At 36.2% G+C, this 26,869-nt stretch overlaps 1 protein-coding gene and 1 long non-coding RNA gene across 4 annotated transcripts in view; one reads left to right on the top strand and one right to left on the bottom strand.

Moving 5' to 3' along the window:
* NT5C3A (5'-nucleotidase, cytosolic IIIA) overlaps window positions 1–26,869 on the bottom strand; it is a 91,766-nt gene that overhangs the window by 34,332 nt on the left and 30,565 nt on the right. Inside the window, exon 1 of one of the 3 annotated variants that reach the window (XM_004463292.3) lies at window positions 2,621–4,145. The exons of the other annotated variants lie outside the window; for them this stretch is intronic. The gene's annotated coding sequence lies outside the window, so the exon portion shown is untranslated. Of the gene's footprint in view, window positions 1–2,620; window positions 4,146–26,869 lie in introns of those variants that run through there. 3 annotated transcript variants of the gene reach the window in all.
* On the top strand, window positions 685–26,869 carry LOC131278469 (uncharacterized). The gene is made up of 3 exons (XR_009185760.1): window positions 685–934; window positions 22,537–22,615; window positions 22,752–26,869. It is a non-coding gene; the product is annotated as an uncharacterized lncRNA (long non-coding RNA).

Genomic DNA, 26,869 nt, shown 5'->3' with positions numbered 1-26,869 from the left:
TATTAGCTTGAAAAAGAGGAAGAAGAAAGTGGAAAAATACAGTAGAGTTGATTAAAAAAATACCACATAATCTGTGAAACATTTAAGTAGCCCAAAGGAAAACAGAATTCAATCAGTGAAGAATACATTTTAATATCTAGGAATTTAAGATTTTTTGGTTACATTTAGCCAGACAGCATAATTTCTCTCCACCCTTAAAGTATGGCTCTTTTTAGAGCATTCATTCTCAGTTGTGTGTGTGTGTGTTTTTTTAAAGGCACTATGAGTCCCTGAAAGAGTAATCTTCTCTCTAATGATCTTTCCTGAATTTATTTAAGCAAAACACAAAGTTATTAGAAATTGGATAACTTTAGGGCACTATTTTTTGATAAATACAACAACAGATCATAGGTACTATGCACATTGCAACAACAGAACTTTTATTCCTCCCAATGGTAATTTGACCAGAATTTATTCTTGTTCAAAGGTAGTCTCACATAAAAGTGATACCTGCAGTCCTTATATAAAATCCCAAGCAGTTGTATCATTCCAAAAGTGTAAAGACTAATGAACACATGAATGTCAGTATTTCGGCACTATTTGAAGAAACACTGAACATCAGGGCAGAGTATTTTTAAACCAATGGGCTGTAAACCTATACTTGGTATATAAAGTTCTAGCTTGCTTTGCCAACAGTCATCTGTTGCAGAGAAGAGCTGTTGGAAAAAACACATCAAGTGTAGAAGAGGTGTTCAAAAATAGAAAATATCATGAACTATGAACTCTTAAAGGAAATTTTAATTTGAAGTCTTTCGAGACTTTAAATGTGGACAATTACATCTTTGAAACTGGCAAGTAATTACTTTGTATACTTTCAATATGAGGTTAAAGTCTCTACTATACCAGTGATTATGACAAGGAATACAAAGGACAAGGCTAAAGACTGGCACAAGAGGTAAGAAGAATTTCATTTAAATAGTACAAACTTGATAAATGAAAGTTTTAGCTATCATGCTATTTCTTTCTGAGATGATTTTTATCCTGAAAATATGGTTAATAAATAATTTAATGACAATTTGTATGTCTACATGAAAAAATTTAGTTGCCTTAAAACAAGTTTTAAAGTATCTGAATGTAAGTTAAAAACTTTTCAAAGCCTATTTAATTTTGACGTATGAGGATGTGAAAAAATTAAATAAATTAATATAGCTTTAAAAGCTGTGACTGTGCTTTAATTTTGAAACTTACAGAAACATATTATATTCATAAGGTAATGAAATTCAGAATGGTAAGCTGTCTTACTATTTACATAAGAAAAGGTATGTATGTAATATGGACAGCACCAATATTAAACATCCACAATGAACCAATTTCTACATTTATACTTTTCAGCAATCTATAACACTTGTCTTAAAGTTAGGTTTTTAAAAAAATGTCACTCTCTTAAGGTGATTCGAGTTGGGGATGGAGAAGTAACACTTCTTTCCATACATGGAAAATCAAGGTTTATTTCAGTAGGGTTGTAAATCTGTTTCTTGGGGTATATAAGTAATACTCCCTAATTTGATCTTTAACACAGCAATGTAGGGGGAAAAAAAGCAACCTGGAAAGTGGAACTTCTCGATACAAATGTGAAACAAAAATGAAACTGAATTGCAACAGGTGGGAGGGGAGAGGAGGAAGAAAGTGGAAAAATAGATTTCAAAAGCTATTTTGAATATTTAAAATATTCATCTACCCTTCTGTCCCCAATGTCTAGTACCATTTTTCAGAGATGAAGAAACCAAGGCACATGAAGATTTAAGTAATTTATACTGATTACCCTAAAGCACTCTGCATTCTTCTGTACTCGATTTTCCAGAGATGCAGGGCTTGGACACAGGCTGCTAACAAAAACTAAGCAAACTGCTTTAAGAAATGGTCTGCTAAATTTATCTAATTTTTCTGACTTAAGGAAAAAAAACTATAAAAAATATGTAGAATTCAATTATCTAAATCCAACTTAGCCATAACATTCTAGGCTTTTACTATAATATATATATATTTACATCTTAACTTTCAATATACAATTTGCTATGAGTCTTAAGAATAGTAACCCACTTTTCATCTTTTCATAAAAACATACCAGTGTAATCCCATTCTTTGATATCCTGGGTACAGTTTACAGGCACAAAATAAAAATTAATCATCTTTAATACTAGTGATAAGGAACAGTTCCTAATTCTATGGACACAAAGCATGTGGCTCAAGCAAATTTCAGTAACATAGCAACTGAATTAACAATGAAATTGGTGGATCTTACAGTGGGTTTGTTTTCCCTTTGGAAAGAAAGTTTTGAGGGTACTTTGCTTTTACTTAACATCAACATGTCAAACAAGAACCTCTTAAAATTAGATTCTAAAATTGTAATTATTAAGTCCTAAGATACTCCAAAGTTTTATACATTTATATATTTGCAAATTACAAAGACAATTTTGCATTTTACTGGATCATTCTACTTTTCTTTCCTAAACTTGTATTTTAAAATGCCTAAAATTTCAACAAGATACTGAATCAAATAAGAATCACACAAAGTGTTAAACAAGAGACACTCATTTGTTTACATGAATTATACACACTTCTGAAGATAACCCACACTTACCCTGAAGGTAACCCGACAAGCTACACCAGCGAAAGAAAATTCTTCCTGTTCGAGAAGCACTAATATAGCACAAGGTGCAACTAAGGGCGGTTCCAAAAGTCTTGACTAAGCCTTATGCAAAAACAGTCTTGTGACGTATTACTACACAGTGCTTTATCATACTCTGGGCTACAGCTTTCCTAGCTCTAAGCTAGTCACTGGTCAATCTGCACTACATATCATTAGGTGAAATAACTGTAATGCTTAGGAAAAGGTACATCTGTACCACTAGAGTTCTGGCAACTTGCTCTGCAAAGAAAGAAGGAACCTCACTATTACCCCTTTAAAAACACTGCTTTCCTCATGGAGCTTTTCAGTTTGTCAGGGTACTTGTGTGATATGTGTTCATTTCTGTATGTATACCGTGTTTCAATAAAAAGTAAAAGAGATACGGTCATATGTGACATATGAACAAAAGGACATCATACATGTCAGTGTGGTCAACAGAATGTTAACAGTCTGTCACAGGATAGTGGGTTTAAAGTGATTTTTACATTTTTCTTCATATTTTCCTATATTGTTTGTAAATTTTAAGAAGACCATCCATGGATATGCTATAAAATAGGAAAAGAAACCTTTTTTTGTGTGTGTGTGTGTTTATAAAGGGTATTTATTTGGGGTAGAAGCTTACAGATACCGGACATAAAGCATAAGTTACTTCTCTTTTTTTTTTTTATTTTTATGGTTTTTAAAATTTTTATTCTTGTAACATATATATAACCTATAATTTCCCATCTTAACCACTTTCAAATATACAGTTCAGTGGTGTTAAGTATATTCACAGTATTTTGCCACCATCACCAAAATTCATTTCTTTTTTAACTGAGATATTCACATGCACAATAATTCACCGAAGTGTTCAATTCAGTGGCTTTCAGTATATTCACCATTCTAAAAACAAACACTATATCCATTATTAGTTACTATTTCCCCTCCCCCCTCTCTTGGAAACCACTAATGTACTTTCTTTTTATTTATTTATTTATTTATTTATTTATTTATTTTTTAATTCTTTTTTTTTGGGAAAAGAAACCTTGACAATTTTTACTTTCACAAATTGAAAAAATATATTTTCTTGTTAGGAATTAAAGTAGTCAAAATGTTCAGAAGAAAAATATTTTTATCTTTTAAAGAGAACCAGTCTTGTTTTTAACCTGAGTAGTAGGATCATTATTTGCTAATACCACATGCCAGGACCTGATACAGAAGGAGGCGGCTCTGGGAAGACTTTATCATTATGAACATGGCTAAGCTACATTTATGCAAATACTTTTTATATAAGCCTCTCTCTACTGTGCTCAAAAGAAATCTGACCCAGGCTATATTTCAGTAACCAAACTTTGTAAATTAGCATTCTCTAATAAAAACAAAAAACAAAAATTTTTAAAAAGTGTTTTAAAAAAGTGCCATTAACAAATTATCCAAATTTGGTTTCTGCCAAATGTGAAAAACTGGCATTGCCTTATTTTAATAAGATTAGAAGATTCATAACAAAACATTCCTCTAAAGGGAAAACTTATTATATTCTAAGTAATGAAGGCTATAAAAGGAGTAAGAGAGTAGTAGACCAGGGCAGCATGTGTTCCATTTTTAAAATATTTCTGAATTATGATAAAAATGATGATTTAACTGCCCTGTAATATATTAATATAGTTAGCAATAATAAGAATTTTAAATATATCACTCTGAAAGATGACTCGAGATGAATCACTCTAAATACAATAAAGAATATTAAAGTTCTACAACTTATTTTGAGGACCAGTTAGTAGTACTATTAAAAGCCTTAGAAATAAATATTCTCCTTAACACACCAATTTTATATCTAGAAATTTATCCTAAGTAAAAAGGTGGTACACAAAGATTTAGATGCAAGGATGTATAGTGCAGAGTTGTTTTATACCAGTAGGAAACTGGAAATAACCTAAATTCTAATATCTCATTAATACAGGAGAGGTGACTATATTGTGGTATCTATATAAAATGGAAGGTTATATTGCTCTTAAAAATGATTATTATAAATAGCTAAAATTTATTTTTTACTATATGTCAGACACTTCTAAGTTGATATTCCTCAACTCATATTACATTCATAAAAACCCTAGAAGGTATACACTATTATTATCCTCATTTTATAGGTAGGCAAATTAAGGCTTATTGGCAGAAACAGATTCAAACCTAGAACTCTCTGAGTCTAGAATTCCTTTCACTGGACAATACTCCTCTGTGAGATCAATATTTACAGACATATTGAGATATTCAGGGTCTACAATTGAGTAGAAAAAGTTACAAGAGTATCTATAGCAAGAGCCTGATGGGGGACAGGGAGGAGCATCTTTATATAACCATAGGATAGTGTGAAGTAAAATAAAGACAACATCAGTGTTAGGATTAAAGGGTGGTTTTTATTTTGTGAGTTCTATAAAATAAATGAGTTCCTTAGGGAATAAAAATGGCTTATTAAAAAAGTTATAGTAGTGGCATCCATCATGCCCATAATCAGGGAAAGGGGAAGAGGCAGAGCCAGCCAGCATCCTAAGACTGGATTCTTTTTGAAACAGAGTTTTGAGAGTTGCTACTGAACTAAGGAATTCAGCTATTTCACTCTAAAACAAAACAAAACAAACATTATGGCATGAAAAGAAAGGTGCTAGTATCAGATCAAGGGGATGTTTTTGTTTCTAAGGGTAGGAGATGGTGTTGGCTCTGCTGGTGCTCACTTGTCAGGCTGGTCTGACATTAACGAGCACAAGGCGGAGAGGAATATGGGTGTTACTTTCTGCCAACAAAAGACTCATTCCTCCTTTTAATTCCACCCAGCAAGTGTGTGTTAGTGATGGGGGGGTAAGGGTCAGGATGAGGTGTTTGGTGGAATGTTCCTCAAGAAGGGATTAATATTTACCCAGAAGTTTCCTAATCCGTATGTCCATACCATGGAATTATGCAACGGCCCTTCATGTTCATTCTAACGTAATTAGTAAAACCTTAAGAGAAAGATAATAGTTTCCCTTTTTCAGAGATAAGGAATCATAAGTATGGAGAAGTTAAAGTACTTATTATGTATGTGACTTTGAACAAGAGTTGAAACACTAGCCTCCCTGTACGACCCCCTTTTTAAAACTATATCATGCTGTCTCTAGGCAATAATATACACATAACACAAAATAAGAGGGCTACAAGTGTCAAGGAATAAGAATAATATTTTGAAACTATGTTACAGAAATGGAACAAGACACAAGCAAGGCACTGAAAAGTAATTGAATTTCCTTTCAAACATCTCTGGGATACCTTTTTTTTCTTTTTTTTTTTTTTGAGAAGAAATATAAATGATATAGAAGAAGCCCTGAAGGCAGGCTCTTTTTTAATCAGCACAATGGACTTTCACCTCTGTATATACTAGGTCCTGTTGTAAATTTCCTTACTCATTGTCATAGCAACAAATCACTCACACCAATCCTAAAGGTAAAGTCTAGATTTGAAATTCATGAACTAAAGAAGAGAGAACTTTTCGAAAAGGACTCAAAATTTTGGAAGACAATTTTTCTTTCTTCTATAACACTGTCTTTATCAGTAGATAAAGGGATGAATAACTAGTTGGAGCTTTAAAAATACTGTCAATTATTCAATTAACTTGAAAAGCTAAAAATACTTCATATTTTACCATCAGAAAGTGTCCTAGAAATTTGAAATGAAAAAAAAAAAACAAACCACAACATAAAAATCAAATCAATTTGAACTTTAATAACTTATTAATTGATGGATCCATTTTGTCTTTAATATTGGAACAGGGAGGGAAGCGGACTTGGCCCAGTGGTTAGGGCGTCTGCCTACCACACGGGAGGTCTGCGGTTCAAACCCCGGGCCTCCTTGACCCGTGTGGAGCTGGCCCACGCACAGGGCTAATGCGCGCAAGGAGTGCCCTGCCACGCAGGGGTGTCCCCCGCGTAGGGGAGCCCCACTCACAAGGAGTGCACCCATAAGGAAAGCCGCCCAGCGCGAATGAAAGTGCAGCCTAGCCAGGAATGGTGCCACACACGTGGAGAGCTGACGCAGCAAGATGACACAACAACAACAAAAAAAGAAACACAGATTCCTGTGCCACTGATAACAGAAGCGGACAAAAAGAAGAACACGCAGCAAACGGACACAGAGAACAGACAACTGGGGTGGGGGGGCGGAAGGGGAGAAAAATAAATAAAATCAATCTTAAAAAATATATATTGGAGCAGTGAAGTAAAGGGAATAAAGGTATTTTCTTAATTAATAGTTGCTTATGAAATGTTACTTCATAATCCCCCAAAACTCCACAGTTATTTTTCAGTGATCCAAACTAAGACTTAATTACCAACTCATGTTTAGTTTACCATAATCTAATTATCATTTGACCATGAATGTATTTTTAAACTTAAATCTGAATAGAAATTGACTGATAACCTAGGATATTATTCCAAATGAAACAATGAAGCCATCCATATAAAGAAGACAGAATTCAGTAGGAGGTGAGATACAAAACTCTTCTATACCAACTCTTGTGTAATCTGTTCTTGCTAATTGTTACATGATGTAATAAACAGATGATATTTTAAATATGCAAAATATAAGCCTGAACATCTTACTTCTCTTAAAATTTCTTTGAAGAAAACCATAGTCAACTGACATCAATATTGTGATTATTCAAAATAAAATTGAAACAAGGTACTACAAATGTTTTTATGAATACGGTTTTAAAATGTTTAAACAAGGAGCAAACCCAGAGATGAAGTAATGAATCATTATATTTTAGAAAATGGAAGGTAAATGAAGATTTTTCTCATTTGTTTTTCATTTAAAATTGTTCCAAAAATATGGTGACTGTTAGTGAAGTTGATTGCTACATTTATGAATTTACAAGTCACACATGAAAACTGAGAAAAACCCATAGTTTCAATCTCAATGCATTTCTTAAAATGTCTATACAGAAATCTAGGGGAGTGGATGTGGCTCAAGCAGTTGAGCTCCCGCCTTGCACATGGGAAGTCACAGGTTTGGCTCTTGGTGCTTCCTAATAAAAACTAAAACAACAAGCAAAACAAACAATAAAACCAACTCAGGGAAGCTGATGTGGCTCAGTGGTTGAGCACTGGCTTCTGATACATGTGGTCCTGTGTTCAATCCCTGGCCCCAGTACCTAAAAAATTCTAGGACTAAAGTGATTTCATTTTCAGAAAGTCAAATGAAGTCCTTGAACATGATCTATATTTATATTCTTATTTAATACTTAAAAGTATGTAGTTTCAACTCCTTTAGAAGAAATGACATGCTTTAAGTAGGTCAGGTTCAAGAAAATATGGTGTTTAACAATATCATAAATCAAGGGAATCTTTTCTAATTCTTTTAAGTGCAGTATTCTAATAATTCAAGATGTTTAATAATGAAATTTCCATTTTATTAGAATTAGGTCTCTGTGCTTGAGATAGAACAAGAAGAAAAACTCCCTGTGTTAATTCTGGATTCTTTCCACAATACACAGTTGGTATTCTGTCTGTTGAAAAGAAATAGTATTGATCAGGATTTGCTTTTGTTATTAAAAATGGCAAAAAGGTTCTGTAATTTAATTTTTTGTTTTATTATTGGCACATTGTATCCAGTACATCTAATGAAGAACACAAAGTTAGATTTAACTTACTATCGTCCCTTTTAAGTATGCCAGAAAAAAACATTACAAATATATACACACATAAAAATATATACATATAAAATAAAGCAAGAAAATGACGACAATTATTTTAAAAGAGTTTCAACTTCATAAATTAATAAATAATGACAAAGAATTCTTTTGAAGCCTGTAAGGATCAGTAGGTGATAATATTTGAGTTTAAAAAGTACACAAATAGAAATTACAAAATGTAGCCCTATCACTTCCTTTAATGTTAATTAATTCAATATAGTAGACCAAAGTATTTTACTTAACCTTAGAAATGTTTTGATAACATACATTGTATTCAACAAAGGAATGTGACAAAGCAGAATCTATAAAAATAAATTTTATCAGAAAATGGACTTCAAAACCTTCAAAAGTATTTATACAGGTGACCTCTTTCAAACTTGTAAAGAACAGATGGTACCTCCACCTAAATAAACTATTCAATACAACATAAAAAGATGTTAAGTGATCCAATTCCATTTAAGAAGTTAACTAGTATAAAACCTTGAAACAAAAACCTGACAAAGGCAGCACAAAAAAGGAAATATAACTTAATTTCACTTATGAACATAGATAAAAATGTCTTAAATCAGTTGCTTAAATCAGTAAAAAAACAAATTCAACAGTATCATAAAATAATCACCTAACATTACTCTATTAAAAATATTCCAAGAATATAGGGAAATCAAAGGAGTTACAGGAATGATAGGATCACAGGTGACTGTATTTTTTTCTTCACAGTTGTCGGTATTTTCTAAATTTTCTATTAGGAATATGTCTTTATTCTTATTCTTATTATGGTGGGGCTGACCCACTGTTTGCTTTGGGAGCTGACACAGGGCTAGAGAGGTCTGATCCTCTCAATCACCTTCCCTACTGACCGGGACTAGTTGTTGAAGATGCAGAGGGGAGTGGAATTATTTCCTACCCATGAAAATGAAGGGGGCTTCCAGAAAAGACTGGAGAACAGCCTCTGAGAAAGATTAAATTGTGAGATTCTGAATAACCTCCAGCAGGATCCTCTATCACACTGATCTGGTCAGTGTTGCAGGAGTCTACCAGGCTTTCAACTGAGAGGGCTGTTGAAGAATGCCATCTGATAGCAGAAGAAAGAAGTGCATGTGAGGAGACCAAAAGTCAATGAGAGGCTTTTCTGGCCTTTACAGCCTCAAGGCCCTTGGAAGCAGTTCTGTAACTGAATACGGGGTCCATGGCCCAGATTTGAGCAACTAATAGGGAGAATCCTAAAAAAACTAGAATAGGTTGAACCAAGAATCAAAGATAGCAGTAAGACACAGCCTCCCACCAGTAAAACCCTATGAAAAAGAGAGAAATCAAGCATCTGAGTAAACTCACCATTATAAGATGCCCATCATTGACAAAAAATTACAAGCCATACTAAGAAAATGGAAGAAAGGGCTCAAACAAAGGAATATATCAAAGTTCCAGATGAGACACAGGATTTGAGACAAAGACAATATGGCTAAAGAGAAAAAGTGCATCAAGAAAACATTGAATGGAAACAAAAAGATTTTGAAAACCTGAATAGAAAAATAACAAAGCTCATGGGAATGAAACACACAATGGTGAGATAAAAAACACAATAGAAATGCACAATTATATGATTATACCAAATACCATTGATTGTACATGTGGATGAATTGTATGCTTCATTAAATGTATCAGTAAAATTGATTTCTTAAAAAAAAACACATTAGAGGCATACAAGAGGAGACGCAAATCAACAGAAGAAAGATAAGTGATATAGAACATCTGAAATTGAAGACAGAGAAGAGAGTAAAGAATAGGAAAAATTGAGCAGGGCTCAGGGAGATGAATGATAACACAAAGCACAAGTACATATACGTGTCACAGGAGTTCCAGAATAAGTGACGGGCAAGAGGCAGAAAGAGTATTTTAGGAAATAATGGCTGAAAATTTCCCAAGTGTCATGAATGAAATGAATTTACATGAATTTACAAGAAGCACAATGTACCTCAATCAGAATAAATCCAAATAGACCTACTCCAAGACACGTACTATTCAGAATGTTAAACATCAAAGATAAAGAGAAAATTCTGAGAGCAGCAAGGGAGAAGCAAACCATCACATATATGGGACACCTAGTAAGATCTAGTGAGGATTTCTCATCAGAAAGCATGGAGGGGAGAAGACAGTAGTATGATACAATTAGGATACTGAAAGAGGAAAACTGCCATCTGAGAATTCATTATCTCCAAAATTATACTTCAAATACGAAGATGAGTTTAAAATATTACCAAAAAAAACCCAAAAAACAACAAACACTAAGAGAGTTCATAAAAAACAATCAAGCTTTGTGGGAAATATTAAAGGGAGCCTTAAAGCCTCAAGGAAAGAGACAGAAGAGAGATGTTTGGAGGAGTGTGTACAAGACAAGAATAACAGAAAGGATAACCAAAGACTAAAAAGACAAAAACAAGATATAACATACGAAAACCAAAGATTAAAATGATGGACGCAAACAATGCATCTACAGAAATATCAATGAATGTTAATGGATTGAACTTCCCAATCAAAAGATATAGCCTGATAGAATGGATTTTAAAAATGAGTCATCCATATGCTTCCTACAAGAGACTTCCTTAGACCCAGGTATACAAATTGGCTTAAAGTGAAAGGCTGGAAAGATATTCCACAGAAACAGTAGTTGAAAAGAGAAGTAGGAAATAGGTGTGGCTCAACCAGTTGCATACCCGCCTACAACATGGGAGGTCCCAGGATCTTTTTAATGCCTCCTAAAAAGAAGACAAGCAGATGCCACTCCTGCCAAAACAAGCAGATGCCACAAGTCACCAGATGCCACAGCCTGCAGGGAGCGGATGTGGCACAGGCCATTGGGTACTTGCCTCTCATATAGGAGGTCCCGGGTTCAGATGCCGGTGCCTCCTAGAAAAGGCGAACAAATGATGAGCAGACAGATGAGAGAACCATCTGGGGGAGAGGGGAGATAAATAAAGAAAAATAAAGTGAATAAAATAAATCTTTAAAAAAAAAGAGAGAAGGGGTAGCTATATTAATATTGGACAAAAAATACTTTAAATGCAAAAAAGTTATAAGAGATGCAGAAGGTCATTATATATTAATAAAAAGGACAATCCACCAGGAAGAAATTGTAGTCATAAATTATGCACCTAATCAGGGTGCTCCAAAATACATGAGGCAAACTTTGACAAAACTGAAGGGAGAAAAGGACATTTCTACAATAATAGTTGGAGACTTAAACACACCATTCACATCATTAGATAGAACTAGAGAGAAGATCAACAAGGAAACAGAGAAACTGAACAGTATGATAAACAACTTAAACTTGACAGACATACAGAACGTAGAATCCCAAATCAGAGAATTATACATTCTTCTCAAATGATCACGGATGTTTCTTCAGGATAGATCACGCGGTGGATCACAAGGCAGGTCTCTATAAATATATAAAGACTGAAATTATACAAAGCATCTTCACAGAGCATAATTGAAATCAATAATAGGCAGGAAAGGGGGAAAATCACAAACGTGTGGAGACTGAAAAACACACTCCTAAATAATCAGTGGATCAAAGAAGAAATTGGAAGTGCAATCAGTAAATATATTGAAATGAATGAATACAAGTACAAAACTTAGCAAAACTCATGGGATACAGTGAAGGCTGTATCTGTGCTGAGAGGGAAATTTATAACCCTAAACTCCTATATTAAAAAGGAAAAAAAGAGCTAAAACCAAAGATGTAACTGAACAACTGGAGAAACAAGAAAAAGAACAGCAAACCATTCCCAAAGCAAGCAGAAAGAAAGAAATAATAGATTAGAACAGCATAAATGAAACAGAGGACAACGAACTACAAAAAAATAGAGGAAATCAACAAAACCAAAAGCTAGTTCTTTGAGATGATCAATAAAATTGATAAACCCTTAGCTAGACTAACAGAGAAAAAAAGAGAAGCAAATAAATAATATCCGAAATGAAAGGGGGGTAGATACAATTGACCCAACAGAAATAAAAAGGTGCATAAGAGGTTATTATGAGAAACTCTATGTCAAAAAATTAGACAACCTAGATGAAATGGACAAATTCCAAGAAACGCACAACCTTCATTGACTCTACAAAAAATATAAGAACTCAACAAACCAATCACATTTAAAGAGATTGAATCATTCATCAAAAATCTCCTAACAAAGAAAAGTCCAGGGGTAGATGGTTTCACGGATGAATTCTACCAAACATTGTGAGAAGAATTAACAGCAATCCTGTGTAATCTCTTCAGAAAAATTAAAGGGAAGGGAAAGTTACCCAACACATTTTATGAAGCTAATACCAAAGCCAGATGAAGATAATACAATAAAAGAAAGTTACAGACCAATCTCTCTAATAAACATAGATACAAAAATTCTCAATAAAATACTTGGAAATAGAATCCAACAGTTTATCAAAAAAATTATACACCATGACCAAGTGAGATTTATTCCTGGTACACAAGGACGGTTCACCATAAGAAAATCAATCAATATAATACAACACATTAACAAATTGAAGGAAAAAAAACACATGACCATCTTGATCAATGCAGAAAAGGCATCTGACAAAATCCACCATCATTTTTTTTTTTTTTTAAGATTTATTTTATTTATTTCTCTCCCCTTCTCCCGACCCCACAGCCCATCCCCCATTGTCTGCTCTCTGCGTGTGTCAGAACACACATTTGCTGTGTGTTCTTCTGTGTCCACTTGTACCCTCGGTGGCACCGGGAAACTGCATCTCTTTTTTATTGCATCATCTTGCTGCGTCAGCTCTCCATGTGTCTGGCTGCACTCCTGGGCGGGTTGCGCTTTTTTTACACGGGGCGGCTCTCCTTCCAGGGTGCACTTCTTGTGCGTGGGGTGCCCCTGTGTGGCTAGGCACTCCTTGCATGTGGCAGTTCTGCACATGGGACAGCTCACCATGCGGGCCAGGAAGCCCTGGGTATCAAACCCTGGACCCCCCTATGTGGTAGGCAGATGCTCTATCAGTTGAGCCACGCCCTCTTCCCAGCATCGTTTCTAGACAAGAACACTTCAAAAGATAGGAATAGAAAGAAAATTTCTCAATATGATAAAGGTAAAACCCACAGCCAACATTGTACTCAATGGGGAAAGGATGAAAGCTTTTCATCTAAGATCAGGAACAAGACAAGAATGTCCACTTTCACTGCTGTTATTCAATATTTGCTAGAAGGCCTACCTAGAGCAATTAGACAAGAGAAAAACAGGCATCCAAATTGGAAAACACGAAGTAAAACTCTCACTATTTGCAGATGACATGATCCTATATTTAGAAAATTCTGAAATGTCTACAAAAAAGCTACTTGAACTAATAAATGAGTTCAGCAAAGTAGGAGGATATAGGATGTATATGTAAAAATCAGTAATGATTCTGTACACTAGTACTGAATAACCTAAGGAGGAAATGTGGGGGGGAGGATTCCATTTACAACAGCAACAAAAACACAAACCTAGGAATCAGTTTAACCAATAATATACAAGACCTATATTCAGAAAACAACAAAACAATGCCAAAAAGAAATCAATGAAGACTAAACAAATGGAAAGACATTCCACATTCATGGATTAGAAGCATAAATATGCAGATGTCTATCCTACCCAAACTGATTTATACATTCAATGCAATACCAATAAAAATTCTAGCAGCCTACTTTACAGAAATAGAAAAGGCAATTATCATATTCATTCGGAAGGAAAAGTGTACCTGAATAGCCAAAGGCATTCTAAAAAAGAGAAGTGATGTGGAAGGATTTTAACTGCCTGACCTTGAAACATATTACAAAGCTACAGTGGTCAAAACAGCATGGTACTGGCATAAACATAGACACATTGATCAGTGGAACAGAATTGGGAATCCAGAAATAAACCCTTACCTATACAATCAACTGGTTTCTGACAAACTTACCAAGTCCACCTTACTGGGACAAAACCATCTCTTCAATAAACAGTGGGGGAGAACTGGATATCCATAACCAAAAGAATGAAAGAGGACCCCTATCACATTCCCTATACAAGAATCAACTCTTAACGGATCAAAGACCTAAATATAAAAGCTAGGGCTATGAAACTACTAGAGGGGGTAGTAGGGAAACATTTTCAAGATCTTCTGGTAGGTGGAGGTTTCTTGGATCTTACACCCAAAGCATGAGCAACGAAAGAAAATGTAGATAAATAGGACCTTCTCAAAATTAAACACTTTTGCGTCTCAAAGGACTTTGTCAAAAAGGTGAAAAGGCAGCCAACTCAATGGGAGAAAATATTTAGTTACCACATATCTGATAAGGGTTTAATATTAAAGATGTTACAACTCAACAATAAAAAGACAAACAACCCAATTTAAAAAATGGGCAAAAGTCTTGAATAGATGTTTGTCCAAAGAAGAAATGCAAATGGCAAAAAAACACAAGAAATAAATGTTCAACATCATTAGCATTTAGGGAAATGCAAATGAAAGTTACAATAAGATATCATTTCATGGAGTGGATGTGGCTCAAGCAGTTGAGTGCCTGCTTCTCACATGGGAGGCCCGAGGTTCAGTTCCTGGTGCCTGCTAAGAACAAAAAAACAAACAAGCAAACACTGACTTCCTACATATGAGGTCCTGGGTTCAATACCTGGCCTTGGTACTTAAGAGAAAAAAAAGATATCAGCTCACACCTATTAGAATGGCCACTATTAAAATGACAGAAAACTGCCTTCTGGGAAGATGGCAGACTAGAAAAAAACAGGACCCTCTTTTTTTCCAGAAAGATAGCTAGGAAACAGGCAGAACTGGCCTGGAAAAATCTTCTAGGGTATAGGACACCAGGGGAAGGCTGGACACCATCAGAGGAGAGAGAGGCAAAGGAAAAGAATTGTGATGGCAAAACCGTAAGTTAAAAGCCACAGCTGCAAATGCTGGTATCTTACCCCACACTACAGTCATTTTTGTTGTTCCTTTTTTTCTTTTTTTTATGTCACTTTTATTTTTTTTTTTTACTACAGACACTTTTTAATTCCCAGGCCTCAGGCCAGCAGATACAGACAAAGGAGGCCCTAGGGATCCACCTCCCCCAGGAAAGGGGAGAGAGAGAAACAGCCTAAGGCTGACTCAGCTTTTCTCCCACAGATTTGATCAACTGTGTCCAAGGAGCCCTTCCAGGCCAGGTGAGACTACACCATTGTTTGTGTTGGTAGCAGGTAAGGGTCCAAAGTGATCCAACCCTCTCTAGCTCCCTCTCCACTGACTAGGACTGGTTGCTGAGGATGCAAAGGGGAGTGGAATTATTTCCTACCCATGAAAAGGGAGGGACTGCCAGCAAAGGTTGGAGAACTGCTTCTGAGAAAGTTTGAATTACCAGGCTCTTAGCCTACAGGCAGGAACCTCTGTCATATTGATCAGGTCTGTTGCAGGAAACACACTTCCACCAGGCATTGAAATGAGAGGTCTGCCAAGAACGCCATCTGCTGGCAGACCAAGGAAGTGCATGTGAGGAAATTAAATAAGACTGGCCTTTTTCCTCCTTACAACCTCCTTCCCCAAGGAAGCGGGTCTGCAACCCATTACTTGCTTCAGGGCCCAGATTTGAGCAACTAACAGGGACAATCCTAAAGACCCAGTACAAGGTGAAACAAGAATCAAAGAACAGTAGTAACACACAACTTCCTGCCACTAAAACCCATGATAGAAAGAGAAATTGAGTGTCTCAGTAAACTCACCAACCTAATCAGATGCCTAGCCATCAGCAAAAAATTAAAAGCCATACTAATAAAATGGAAGAAATAGCCCAAGAAAAAGAATATATCAAGCCCCAGAAGAGACACAGGATTTGAGGCAACTAATCAATGAGATGAACACAAATTTCCAAAATCAAAATACTAAGTTGAAAGACAATATGGCTAAAGAGATAAAGGACATCAAGAAGACATTGAGTGAGCGAAAAAAGAAATTTGAAAACCTGAATTGAAAAGTAGCTGAGGCCATGGGAATGAAAGACATGACAGGGGAGATCAAAAACAATTAGAGGCAGGAAAGCAGATGTGGCTCAACTGATAGAGCATCCGCCTACCCTGTAGGAGGTCCAGGTTTCGAACCCAGGGCCTCCTGCCCCGAGTGGTGAGCTGGCCCATTCACAGTGCTGCCATGTGCAAGGAGTGCCATGCCACGTAGGGGTGTCCCCGCGTAGGGGAGCCCCACGCACAAGGAGTGCGGCCCACAAGGAGAGGTGCCCAGTGTGAAAAAAGTGCAGTTTGCCCAGGAGTGGCGCCACACTCATGGAGAGCCGACACAGCAAGATGACACAACAGGAAAGAGACACAGATTCCTGGTGCCGCCGAGAATGTAAGCGGACACAGAAGAACATAAGAGGGCAGAAAACGGGGGGGAGGAGGGGAGAGAAATAAATAAAAAATAAATCTTAAAAAAAAAAAAACAATTAGAGGCATACAACAGCAGACTTAATATGATGGAAGAAAATAAGTGATACAGAAGACAAAACATGAGGGGAGGGGAAAGAGGTATTGAATAGATGGAATCAATGTAACTATGAGAGCAATAGAAGTGTTCCACAAGATTACACAAGGGTGGATATAAGACATGTTAAATTACACCAAAAATGTATAGGGGCTGATAGGCTAAAATGTAAATTATAATGTAAAACATAAGATAACTAAAAATTTAGAAAATTGTATAGTCTAAAATAAAAACCACAATGTAAACCCAATTGTTACCTTGTTTGAAAGCTATTATCTCAATATCTATACATCAGTTTCAGTAAATACAGTATGAACATGTAAAAAGATTATTGCTGTGGAAGGGAAAAGGGTTTTATGTTGGATATGTGGGATTACTGTATATTGTATATATGAATTACTGTGATCTAAAACTTTTGTGAAGATAAGCTTAATAATTAGAAAAAGAAAAAGAAAAAGAAAGGACGTAGACACTGAGGAAAAGATGGAAGAAGTTGCCTTGCCAATTTGCATACAGGGCAACACTTATTGCAGTGATGGAAGGCAAAACATAAAAAACAAAGCTTTTGCATCTTTTAATTTTTTGATACCCTAATTTATTTTTACCTTAATTTTTCTAAATTAATATGTATTCTATATCTAACCTTTAAACTCATCACTATATTCCATTTTACTATTAATGGAACCTGGTAATATATTGGGCTTCATTTTTCAGGAAGTTTTGGATCACAGAGAGGTTCAACAATGGCAGGAGAGGAATTATGGTATGGGACGTTATTGACAGGGACACATGGTTGGCAGGGAGTTCTCCAGGGCATATATCCAGCGTACATAAAAATGTTTGGATATTTTCATAGTGGTTACAATTAAAAACAACACCTGAGGGAGTGCTGAGTTCCTGGTCAGGGGAGCGCTATCACAGTCCCTAAAGGAACAGCAACAATCCCCCAAGTCCAACGGCAAAGACCAAAAAAGAAGGAAGGTCCAACAATGAGCCCTTGATACTAATGACTATGCTTGTAAGCCTGTGCACCTGAAGTAAGAATAAGGCCTAGAGCTGCAGGGTGCCTAAGAGTTACCTCCTGAGAGCCTGTGTTGCTCAAATGTGACCAGCCTCAAAGCCAAACTCAGCATATAAATGTGTTGCCTTCCCTCCAGCATGTGACATGACTCCCAGGGATGAGCCTCCCTGGCGCCAAGGGATTACTACCAAGTACCAGCTGATGATGTAACTAGAAAATGACCTTAAATAAAAGGGTCAACTCGAACCAGCAGAATATCTCAGTCTACATATAATAATACCAGGAGTTAAAAATGCTTTTGACCTGAATAAAAGGGGGAAATGGAAAGGACAAATGAGTTTATATGGCTATGAGTCTCCAAAAAGAGCCGGGAGGTTATCAGAGGGGTTGCCCTTATGCACACCTCAGCAGAGTCCCAGAGACAGATAAAGTAGATACAACCCCAGGTATTGGTTCTTCTGAGGGCTACAAAGACCCACAGATTCTATGGTTGTGGCAGATGGAGTTCAGTGCCATGTCAGTTGGCCCTTCTTTGGAGTTTGTGTTTCTGTGTGATGGAGCTGGACTCAGATGTGATCTTTGTCCACAAGCCTCTCCTGTTACTTTTACCGGATCTGTAGTTGGTGCTGGGGTTTAATGTATACCCAGGGGACCTGAATCTCTGGACTGACCATGTGATAGCCAGGCCCTGAGCCTCAACAGACTTGCAACTCCTACACTCTGGTTTATTGGACTTACCCCAGCCAGCTAACATGGAGGTGAAGAAGATCAACCACCACACCAGGGAGTCAAGAGTGCCTACAACTGAAAGCAGGAGAATTGTATCCAGCATCCACGTGGAATCTAAGCCCCCTCTTGATATAGATGTGGAGTGGACACTACCATTCTAAGGTCCACAGGATGGGGGAACAGAGTATGGATTAGAGTGGACTTACTGATATTCTATTCATGAACTATTGTGATTAGTAATCAAAGAAAATGTGGCATTGGTGTGGAGAAAGGGGCCATGGTGGCTGCTGGGGGTAGGGAATGGGAGGAAGAGATGTGATGTGGGGGCATTTTTGGGGGTTGGAGTTGTCCTGGGTGGTGCTGCAGGGACAGTTATTGGACACTGTATGTCCTCCCATGGCCCACTGGGTGGACTGTGGGAGAGTGTAGGCTATGGTGTAGACCACTGACCATGAAGTACAGCAGTGCTCAGAGATGTATTCACCAAGTACAATGAATGTCTCATGATGATGAAGGTTGTTGTTATGGAGTGAAGTGAGGGGGGTGGGGGTATATGGGGACCTCATATTTTTTTAATGTAACATTAAAAAAATAAAGACAATAGTCTGAAAAAAAAAGAAGACAAAACATCTGAAATGAAGAAAGAAAAGAACAAAGACAGAAAATAACAGAAAAAATTGATCATGACCTCTGGGAGTTGAATGTAAAACAAAGAAGAAGAGAAGGGAAAGGGGGCATAAAGAGTATTTCAGGAAATAATAGCTGAAAATTTCCCAACTCTCATGAAAGAAATAAAATTACATATCCAAGAAGCACAGCGTACCCTAATTAGAACTCACAGTGTCAAAATCAAGATAAAAAATGACAGAAAACTACAAGTGTTAGAGAGGATGTGGAGAGATAGGAACACTTATTCACTCTTAGTGAGAATGTAGAATTGTACAGGCAATGTGGAAGTCTGATTGGCTACTGGGCATATACCCAGAAGAACTGAGAGCAATGGCATGAATAGACATCTGCACACAAATGTTCACAGCAGCATTATTCATGATTGCCAAAAGATGGAAACAAACCAAGTAGGTATACATGAACTAATGAATGGAAAAAGAAACTGGTATATACACATGATGGCATATTGTGTAGCTGTAAGTAAAAATGAAGTTCTGAACATATGACAACATGGATGAATCTGGAAGACATTATGTTGAGTGAAACAAGCCAGACACAAAAGGATAAATACTGAATGACTGTGCTATTATGAACTAAATACATTGTGTAAACTCATGGAGTCAATAACTAGAATATAGGTCACTAGAAAACAGAATGCGTTTAGAGAATGGAAAGCTGGGGGTTAATATGCAGAATTGGTAAAAAGGTTGTTAATCTTTGGAAATAAATAGAAAAGGTGAAAGCACATCACAGCGTTTGTAACCAGTACTGCTATTAAATGGGTATGACTGTGATTGACAGGGACTTTTTCTTTCTCTTTTAGATCTATTTATTTCCTTACCCCCCACCCCGCACACTCCCCACTGTCTGCTCTCCATATCCATTCGCTGTGTGTTCTTCTCTGTCTGCTTGTATTCTCATTAGGTGGCTCTGGGAACCGATCCTGAGACCTTCCAGAGTGGGAGAAAAGTGATCATTCTCTTACACCATCTCAGCTCCTGGTTCTGTTTTGTCTCTTGTCTCTCCTCTGTGTTCCTTGTTGTGTCATCTTGCTGCACCAGCTTTCCGTGTCAGCCAGTACTCTTGAGCAGGGTGGCACTCCTGTGTGGGGGGACACTCCCATGCAGGGTGGCATTCCCATGTGGGGTGGCACTCCCACATAGGCTGGCACTCTGCATGGGCCAGCTTGCCTTCCCCAGGAAGCCCTGGGCATCCAACCCTGGACATCCTATATGGTAAATGGGAGCCCAACTGCTTGAGTTATATCTGTTTCCCGAAAGGGACATTTTAAGGTCATGTATCTTACTAGAAGGAAATTCTAAAAAATGTAACATGGGATTGTGTAGCATAGTAAAATCTCATGTGAAATATGAATATGGGTAATATTGCATATATAAGACTTTTGCTTTGAAACTGAACAAATGTATGTTAATGTTGCAAAATGTTAATAATGCAAATATCAGCTAAAAACAAAAACAAAAAATTATGCTAAGTGAAAGTAAGCAGACACAAAGGTAATACATATTGTATGGCTCATTTATATAAAATGCAAATATGAATTAATTTATATAGATGGAATTAGATTAGTGGTTATGTGGGGCTGGGGAAGGATAGAGGGATTGAGAGGTGACTGCTAAGGGGTGTGGAGTTTTTCTTTTTGGAGTAATGAAATTGTTGTAAAATTTTTTGTGGGGATGAATGCACAACAGTATAATTATACTAAAAGCCATTGATTGTACATGGTGAATAGAATGCATAGTATGTGACTATACCTCAATAAAACTGCTTTTTAAAAAAAGAAAAATGGAATAGAATGAAACTACTAGGAAAAGAGGGAAATAGTACTTGCATATACTGCACTGCTGGAAATATACATTTGTACTACCTCTCTAAAGGCCAATTTGACAGCATATTCAAGACAAGAACCTTAAATTTTTACATGAACTTTGACCTAGCAAGTCCATTTATTTTATTTTTTTGAGGTGCCAGGGCAGGGGATTGAACCCAGGACCTCATGTGTGAGAAGTTGGTGCTAAACCACTGAGCCACACTGACTTGAGTTGGATTTTTAAATTTTTTTGCTTGTTGTCTGTTGCTGTTTTTTTTTTAAGGAGGCACTAGGAACCGAACCCAGGACCTCCCATGTGGGAAGCAGGTGCTCAATTGCTTGAGCTACTCCCACACCCCAGCAATTTCATTTAAAGAAACAATCACAAACATGGGGAGACACTCCAAGGATATTCATTGATAAATTATTTATCATAATGAAAACCTAACACCCATAGTGATAAACATGATAAAGTCAAACAGAAAGCATTTGTGGAGCCTTATTTTAAAGATGATGAGAGACTAGCCTACAAAATTTTCCTCATATTGAGGTGGTGTGTAAAAAAAGAAAAGAGAAGAAAATTGCTTGGACATACATGTAAGGAATGTGAAATTTATTATGCAGATATACCAGCAGAAGAATGAGAAAAGAAGGTGGCTTCCTGCTCAAGACATCAATTCCGCTACATTCCACCAAATGCACCAGAGAATTTCTGGGAAGTTGGTTTCCTTCAACTCAAACTTGTAGGGAGAGAGGTTACATTAAGGAAGATCCTGATCCTTGTCCTCGTCCAAAAAGATGGCAGCCTTACAGTGCAATGTTTTCTCCAAAAGGGAAGGAGCAAAAGACATAGATGTAAGCGAAAACTGGTGGACAGAAGACAATTTTTTTCCTTTTTTGTTATTTATAGTTAAAGTTGGTATTAAACCTGATTTTTTTAATCTCCTGTAAACTGATTTATAAATCAATGTTGTATTGAAAATGTTTTTAAATGGCATTTACCAACCACACAACTATTTTAAATGTAGGTGGATTTATGTTGTATTTTCTTGCTTTTGCACCTTTAAAACAACAAGTTGTCTTCATTCATTTTGCACTCTAAAAAAAAAAAAAGAAACAAATCTAAATTTTAACAGTGAAGAACTGGCTAAGTAAATTATGATACTTACATAACATAAAATAATAAAATATTAACAATAATAAAATATAGCCACTAAAATTCAAGTATACATTTATTATCAAGGAAAAATGTTTATGAAAACTGAATAATCATGTTAAAAACAATTACTGCAGTGTGACCTCATTTTGTTTTGGAAAAACTATACTTAATATTTTGTGCATAGAAAGAGAACGTAAGTACCTTTACTAAAACATGGTTTGCTATAGATGGTAGAATTATAATTACTTCTTTTTCCTTTATTTAGGTTCTCTAATTTTTATGTTGACATGTATTATGTGAAGAAAAAAAAAGAATCAAAGGGAAAATGGAACTTAAAAAAACAGGTAAATAAGTAAAAATAAACAAATTTCTTTTGGTTTTATTTGGTTTTTCTCCTCCCCCACCCCCTGCTATTTTACTGTCTGTGTCCGTTTGCTGTGTCTGTTTCTTTTTGTCTTCTCATCTCATTTTCTCCTCTAGGTTTCACCAGGATCCTGAGGTCGTCCAATGTGGGAGAGAGGTCCCAGTTGCTTGTGCCACCTCAGTTCCTGATTTCTGTTGCATCTCACCTTGACTCTCCCCTGCGTCTCTCTTCTGTTGCATCATCATCTTGCTGCATCGCTTGCTGCTCAGGCCTGGCTCACTGCACGGGCATGCCTTTACTAGGAGGCCCCGGGGATCGAACCTGGGTCCTCCTCCCACACGGTAGAGAGAAGTCCAATTGCTTGAGCCACATCTGCTTCCCGAGTTAATGGTTTCAAATCGATAGTGAATCACATCATTTGTGCTGGTTCTAAGTATATTAGAAGGTATTAAAAAGCAAGTCACATGCATATGGAAGTCTTTATAATAACCCAAGATTCTTGTATAATTCTAGTAAAAGTAAATTTCAATAGCTCAAAATTATATAATTATATAATTACATATATATACCCTCCAAATGAGCTACCCAGACTGGTTTAACCATGTACGATGATTGCAGTATGCATGCACCTAGTGTCTGGGTTGCTAGGTACATGGTAAAAACTGTTGCTCAAAATTTGGCATAATAACTATGCTGGACATCTCCCTAGACCCAATCTCTCTAACTTTCTAATCTAAGAAAGATGCTTGATATACTTAGACATTCTGCTTATGTCTCCAAATCTGAGAACTCAAATGGAATACTGTTTAGAAAAAAAAATTTTTTTTTTCATGTGGGGAAATCACATGGGGTCAGGAGATCCCCAGTGCAATGGATCCAGCCTTGCCCTGGGAAAACCACCTTTGTGATAATGGTATCTCCCCTGCTGGATAAGTAGAAATAATTTTTAAAATGCAATGTTTAATGGAATCTAATATAAAGAATATAGTGCATACAAGAAAGTTGGACAAAGAATAGCTTTGTTTATTAATAGAAAGGAGAAAATAAGAGAATTAACATGTATTGAATAACTACCATGTGGCATTGTTTGGCATTCTGTATCATCTCTTTTTTAATCCTAATATTCCAGGAAGACATATTTAGAATACTATACAGTTGGAATTCTTCCAAAGTATAATTATTTAAAATACTAAGTGAAATAAAATACTAACACAAAGGCAAAACATATTCTTAACTTGATACCATGAAGGAAACAAGGCAGCAGGAGACTTTAGGTGAATCAGTCCATTCTAGAGATGTGGAAACTAAGGCTGAGAAAAATTAAATAACTTGTCCAAGGCTTAACCATTAGAATGTGGCAGAGCTGAGATTTGAATCTAGGATTTACCAACTATTAAAACTCTTAAACATTATATATTATGCCACCCCATTCCCTGAAAAGATCGACTAGTGGCTAAACCATAAAGTACACATCACTTGTTAAAGAAAATACTGTATATTATTACTAGATAAGCCACAGTACATAGACAAATACACACAGAATTAGAATAATTATAGAATACTAGATAGATTTCCCTATCCTACTAAGATAAAATCATGGTTATGTATATGGCTGTGCACAAAAAGACAAAAGAGAATTAAAGTATCTAATTAGCTTGGATCAGCAACATAACACCTTACTAAAGAGGTAATTCTCATCCTGACTTGGAGGTATGCTTTACCTCAAAGCTTCAGAGAGCAAGACTCAGATTTGAACGCTAGTTCTGCTACCAACTAGCTAGCTCCTAAACAAATTAATAGAAATTATGACAATAATTATCTGCTGGACTGTTTTAAAGATTAAATATAGTATGTTGGCCATAGGTAGGTATCCTAAAATGTTAGTTCTTTTTCCTTGGTTATAGAATAATAGGACTGTGCTAAATTAACCCAAATGGGAATCAGTTCTGTTTTCTAGTTCTAGTCTTTTTTCTTACGGCAATTTCAGTGGGTCTCTATATTACAACATTTAGCTATGCTATAATACTTAGGTTCTCAACCTTTTCTTGTCTCCCTCCATCAAAACCAATGTACTATCATTCTCTTAGAAGAAGTCTGACTGTTTGACAGCGAGCTGTAGATAAGTTGACGTATTTGTTAATGGGGGGAAGATTGCATAACAATGTATTCATTTTTTAATGATGGTATTCTGAACCCAACTCACAAGTGGGACATTTGAGGTAACATAAAGGAGAGGTCTGTACCAGGGCAAGGCTTTGGAGAAGATATTTCAATGAGGGCAGGAAGGATCTTGCAAACACCCCCATCACTTTAAGTATGTGATTACCTACTTCCACCTACTTGCAAGAAGGAACTTGCCAAACATATTAAGCAACCTCTAATCAACTGCCAAACAATTTGTCAACCTACTAGCATCTTGAAAATGAGGAAGCTAGTATGTATGGGGCGAAAAAACATATGAAATGGCATTTCAGTCTATAATGGCAGAACATACTATCATACATACATACTTATTTGAATTTTTTAGATTAATGGCTTAGGGAACACTGACAGAGTCAACTTAAAAGTTCATAATACAGGAAAAGTTAATTTTGAAATGTAGCAGTGTATCACAATGGAGAGCTAAGTGTGCCACCTGCTGACAGAAAAACTGAATTGTACAGATTTTCCTGACTAGCTGTTTTAAGAAAAAATCCTATCAGGTAAGGCTTATGACATTTGACTTTAAATAAGTCATTAAACTAAAGATAAAACCTATAAACTCTAATTTAAAAGAGAATAAAGATCATAAGAGGATTTAAGATTCTTTATATGCATCTTAATTAAAAAAACTAATGTAATGCCCAAATTATTTTTAAAAGTAAACCAGGGAACAGATGTGGCTCATGCAGTTGAGTGCCTACCTCCCACATGGGAGGTCCCGGATTCGGTTCCCAGTGTCTCCTAAAGAAGCAAACAAACAACAAGCAGACAATGAGCAGACATCAAGCAGACAACAAGCAAAAACATTGAGAGAAAAAACAAGGAGCAGAAAATAAGCAGAAACAAATGAGCAGGATAAGTCTCAAGCAGTTGAGTGCCTGGCTCCCACATGGGAGGTCCTGGGTTCAGTTCCCAGTACCCCCTAAAGAAAACACAGACAAAGAGCAGACAATGAGCAAAAAACAAGCAGAAAACAAGCAAAAACAACAAGCAAAAAACAATGAGCAAAAACTCCATTTATATAAAATGTAAATATAAATCAATTTATAAAGATATTAGGTTAGTGGTTATGTAGAGCTGGGGAAGGACAGAGGGATTGAGAGATAACTGCTAAGGGGTGTGGAATTTTCTATTTGGCTAACAAAATTGTTCTAAAATTTTTTGTGGCGATAAATGCACCGCATTGTGATTATACTAAGAGACATTGATTATACTATTTGGATAGATCATATAATACGTGACTATCTCAATAAAACTGCTTAAAAAATAAATTTTAAAAATGTGCAAGAATAGACAGAAATAGCAGCTATCTATGGCAGGGAATTATAGAGAGATTGGGAGGTAAAGAATTTTCTTGTTTATCTTTTATTATTATTATTATTATTATTATAGAAATAATGAAAATGCTCCAGTAATGATTGGAGTGATCAATGCACAACTATGTGATTATACCAGATATCATTGACTGTACACTTTGGATGAATTGTATGCTTTATTAATACGTATCAAATGGATTTGTTAAAAAAAAAACCCAAAGAACAAGTAATTTGATGAGGGAGCCATCTCATGGGGGAAACAAGTAAAACAAAGAACATGGGGAAATGATTCAAAATAAAGTACTTGGAATACTCAAACTATGAAAAAAATGAAGAATAATCCAAACACTTGACAAAAATTATAAATTCCTATAGATTTCACCTCTGCAACCCATTTCTTTTCTGGCCTCTTCTTTCTACTGCACTCATAGTAGGGTAGGCCTTCGTTCTCTTTAACCTGGACTTATTTACTTATTTTTTTTAAGATTTATGTTTTATTTATTTTCCCCCCTCCCCCAGTTGTCTGTTCTCTGTGTCCATTTGCTGTATGTTCTTCTGTGTCCACTTCTGTTCTTGTCAGTGGCACCAGGAAATCTGTGTCTCTTTTTGTTGTGTCATCTTGCTGCATCAGCTCTCTATGTGTGCAGTGCCACTCCTGGGCAGGTTAAATTTTCTTTTGCACTAGGCAGCTCTCCTTGTAGGGTGCTCCTTGAGCG

The sequence above is a fragment of the Dasypus novemcinctus genome, chromosome 5, assembly GCF_030445035.2.
Source record: "Dasypus novemcinctus isolate mDasNov1 chromosome 5, mDasNov1.1.hap2, whole genome shotgun sequence".
NCBI lineage: Eukaryota > Metazoa > Chordata > Mammalia > Cingulata > Dasypodidae > Dasypus > Dasypus novemcinctus.
The sequence above is the reverse complement of the archived record's forward strand: the minus strand, read 5'-3'. Positions and strand labels throughout refer to the sequence as shown.